Source organism: Paramisgurnus dabryanus, chromosome 11 (genome assembly GCF_030506205.2).
Source record: "Paramisgurnus dabryanus chromosome 11, PD_genome_1.1, whole genome shotgun sequence".
NCBI classification, from domain to species: domain Eukaryota; kingdom Metazoa; phylum Chordata; class Actinopteri; order Cypriniformes; family Cobitidae; genus Paramisgurnus; species Paramisgurnus dabryanus.
Genome location: NC_133347.1, coordinates 24,883,958 through 24,888,656, shown reverse-complemented (window position 1 = coordinate 24,888,656; position 4,699 = coordinate 24,883,958).

The following is a 4,699-nucleotide window of genomic DNA, read 5'->3' as shown; positions in this document are numbered from 1 at the left end:
CCCCTCGTAGATGTCCAACCCACCAGCTTGACCGTCATTTTGGTACTGCGCTTTGTGATGCTAATGGATCTCATTTATTAAAGCAGACTTCTTGCGCAAGCAGTGTGAAAGTTGGCCCACCGAGTTCACGGAGAGCAGCAGGAGACCTGCAGAATGTCTCCTATTTATGACCATTAGTGGGCAAACATGACATACAAACACACACAAACACCTTAAAATACCAAAAATGCGATTATCCACAAACTGGTATTGAAACAAACTTTAAACCATGTCTCATTAAAAGCCTCTTTATATAGCTGGTGTGATTTTGAAGCTTTAGTGTCCTGTATGATGCTTCATCAGAGAGTGCAACAAAAGCGATGACATCACTAATGCACAGTGCACACAAGGGTATCAAAGAAAGTCTGCTATTAGTATTCACCGTCGGACTTTAACATCAGTCTATAGCAGGCGTCAACACCAGCACGGAGGTCATAGCAAATTAACTTTTGTAGTCTTTGTAAGACCCCACAGAATCTGGCACCCCTGTATTGTATCTTTGATTTATCATTTATAAAATTAGATTTTGAAATGCCATTTAAGATATTAGCATCTACCCTTTTGTGACCCCATCTGTAAATCCAGGCTATAAAGTGTTGATTTCACATTAATTTCAATCTTTTACATGATCTGAGCTTTTCAAAGTTTGTTCTTTACATTATGAAAATGACTTTATGCAAAAAAGACTGGGTTTTCACATATATTAACACATAAAGTGCAAGGCATTTGGGAATTTTATTTGGAATCATCTCGGTTTTCCCCTTTCCTCCTAATGTATGACTCCCCGGGGAGTTAACAAAAGCTGATGGACCACGCTGACCACACACTTGCCTTTTGAATGTTGGCTCAATGCTCCAACCTTCCTCTCCAAACCAGCTCCCAGACAGCAAATGGGTGATTCTCGTGAAATTAGACTTATGAGGTGTCATGAAACATTTTTATATAAAAAGTAAATGCAAAGTAAGAGTATCAAAATAAGACGCATTCAGTTACAAACATCTCTTCATGTACATGATTTCAAATGACATCATACAAACCAATTTTGTTGTTTTTTCCACATTTGAGGGGAACATTTTCATTACCGCAACATGACTGGATTTGGGTTCTTTGACATGGAAATATTTATAATTAAAAAATCTAAAAAATAAAAAGCTTCAGTGTATGTTTTACTATAAACATTTACAGTAAAGAAACATGTGGTATTTGATGATCATTGGTAAATGTAGAGACAATAGTAAGAAATATAAATGCGTCCAAGACCAATTTTCTCATCCTCCGCAACAATTTTTAATCATTGTTTAAGCCCTGAAGGAACTAACATTTTCAAAAGAAATTGTTGGAAGGGACATAAATGACTGTGACACCCAAGATGGCTGCCAGGTAAGCATTTCTTTTTTTTCTCTCCAGATAAAAGTTGAAATTTTGTTTGTCATAGTACCTAGACAACTTTTTAGTTCTCATTACCGAAACATGAGTTTGTAAATGCGTATATTTAATGTAATATCATGTTGCGGTAATGATAATTTTTGATAATGATAATCTAAACAATTTAAATAATTCTATAGGTAATATTTGTATAAATATTTTTATAGTTATAGTAAGTTCAGACCTTAATCTTATATGTCCAAAAAATTGGCTTTTTAAATAATTCTGATGCCGGACACCTTCTAAATCTGGATTTCGTGAGAATCATCCAATGTGGATTGGGACACAACTGAAAGACATTCAGATAAGCACTCATTAAAAGGTTCTCTCTAAAAAATGCTGGGTTGTTTTCAACCCATGATGTTAGATCAAAAATGGCTAAACCCATCTCATTAGGTTGTAATTTATCCTATGCTGGAATGTATTAAGCATTTGTTGGGTCAAATAAAAACATTTAAACCCAACAGCTGGATTTGTTCTTTTTTAACTCATGCAGTGCTGTTGAAAACAACCCAGCATATTTTTAAAGTGTAGAACAATACAAATGCAATACACTAGAGAAAATAAGCAATTGAAATAGATGACCTGAACCGTTCCTAGAAAACTCAACATACAGCCATACACGGTTGAAAAGTAAAAAAAAGTAAAAAACATATAGGACCTGCAGTTGATTTGTTAAATTTAACACGTGATTGACCTTTCTCTAAAACCTCAAAAACGCTCCATTGTTCAAAATTGTAACACTTATGGCAGCCATACTGCCTGGAGTAATTTAAGTTACAGGTTTAAGACTGACTCACTTAATGCTCTAGCGTGTACAAGACAGCGCTATGAATCCTGGGCCATAAAACACAGCACTGCTTTAGACCGAAATGAGTATTACTGCTTTAGTGGGAGGAGGAGAGGTTCAGGAATTTTCCAAAAGGAAACCCAGAGCAACAGACGACCGCAGCGTGAATAAAAGCGGAGAGAGAGATGCCTTTTAAACACTCGCTTTGTCCGGACAGATGCTCAATCATTCACTAAACAGCTGATTAGTGCTTTTCTAAAATGACTCTGACCTACATCCGTGCTCGGCTAGCTGTCTAAAGATTCAAATGAATTATGGGAGTTTAAAGTAGGCTTGTTCACTCGTAACAAAAAAATCCCAGAGGATCATTTTATGAGCTCAGAGATCGGCTCTTTCATTGCTCACAAGGAGTTCTCAGTGATGTTTCCCTTTTAAGGGATAGTTTGCCCCTAAAAATAAAAATTATGTTATATTGTTATAAACATGTATGAGTTTCTTTATTATGCAGAAGACATTTGGATAAATGATGGTAAGCACACACCTGCACCCAACTCACTTCCATAGTATTTGTTTATCCTACTATGGAAGTCAATGGGTACCGCCATCTGTGTGTTGTTTTCAGAAGATAAAAGAAACTCATACAGGTTCAGAACAACGTGATGAAGTTTTCATCTTTTTCCAAAGCACGATGTAAAACACAATAAATTACAGACTTAAGTAACTTATAAGACTGTGAGTTTGTAAAGTCGCAGAACAAAACTTCAAAAGGCTTGAGTGGGAAACACCCACAAAAGCGAATCAGCAAATCACGTCTCATTTTCCAGTAAGTCCCTCCTTTTCACGTTGAATCCAACCACATGCCACATGCAGCCAGCTGCCTCTTTAAATCAGACCCAACAAAGGCATACCGACATTTATCTTCCTTTCCTCCACATAATACTTCAATTCAGTGACAAGTCCTTCCTTCTCCTCTTCTTCACATCCACTGTAGCCTGTCGCCGCCATCGCATGTTGCACGTTTCCATGGTAACATTAGATCTCTATGAATGGTATGACAATGTTAAATAGCATTCTGGCCTACAGGAGAGACAAAAATCTCAGTGAAGAGAGGTACAAGGAATCTTCCCAGAAGCCACAGGGAAGATCGATCTTTTTGGATTGCATAAAATATTGTCTTATTTAATATAAGTTTTTTTCGGTTTATATCCTACCATGCGGTCGCTGATGAATAGGGCAGCTATTTGGGAGGAGAAGATGTGTGGAGTAAGAAGCAAATAAACTGTGACGGCCCATTCAGATGTGATGATTTATTCCCCAGTGATTCAACATACTCTTGGCACGCAGTTGAGTCTTATTTCTGCTTTACTTTTTCTCAAACGTGGCACACTTTACCCAACGCTCACCCTGTGGTGTTGATGCGACAGACAGACCAATTGGGATTATTTGTGACAATCCTACCGTTCACAACCACATAAAACATTCAGCCACCTGAAAAGATTTTCTGCCAGGCTGCTGCTTATCAGTACAGAAGAGATGACGTACATTCGGTTTATTTATCTATGGAGATAACAGACCGTTCTTACTTTATAGGCTACACATGATCAAAAGTATCCTCGTGTGATGTCGATCAGATGAAATGCACATTTTTGAAGCATAAAATAATGGAATGTTGTCCTGCGTACAAACATGACTATTTTTTCGTGGCGTGTTTGTCAAGCGCTATCTGGCCACAGCAGACACGCTTTTATGACCGCAGTCTCTCTCGGCCATTAGTGTGGTACTCTGTCGGCCAGCACATCACCATAGAGACGCTCTTTTAGAAGGTCTGCCATAAATGCTAAGGGTGTCAGCGGAGACAAAAGAGACGAGAGAAGAAATATCTGGACCAATCAGAAGATGCTGAACGGCTTTAGGTGTGCAGTTTCTGCATGGGTCGCTCTGTTCACGTGATAAATTTGACCTTTCTGACCCGAGACTTCAGCCAATGAGAGGACCGATGTTTGAATGGAGTGGAATGTACATTGGATTTGGTTTAAATTGCATCATTTGCCTGCAACCTGTGATTTCAGTTTCTGTGTTTTCTTATATAAAGACGATTCATTTAACAATGCTTTAGAATTGTAATTGTAAATCTACTCTAAAATTGGTTTGTCATGCTTTTTGTGATTCGTTGCTAAATGTTTACTATTTGTTGGATTTCTCTAAACTGGTTCTTAGCTATTCAGTTTGTCTTATATTTTGTATGTGTGTATGTTCCTTTATTTTTTATTTATTTTTTATTTATTTTTATTTATTTTTATTTTATTTGTTTCTTTCTCTATATTGTAATGTGTTTTCTTGCTGATGCATGTTAAAAATGTTTGTTAAACAAAGGAATATGTAATTTGTACGTGCACTTTATTGACAATAAAAAAGCTATTCAGTTTGTAATTTAACATTTAGCTT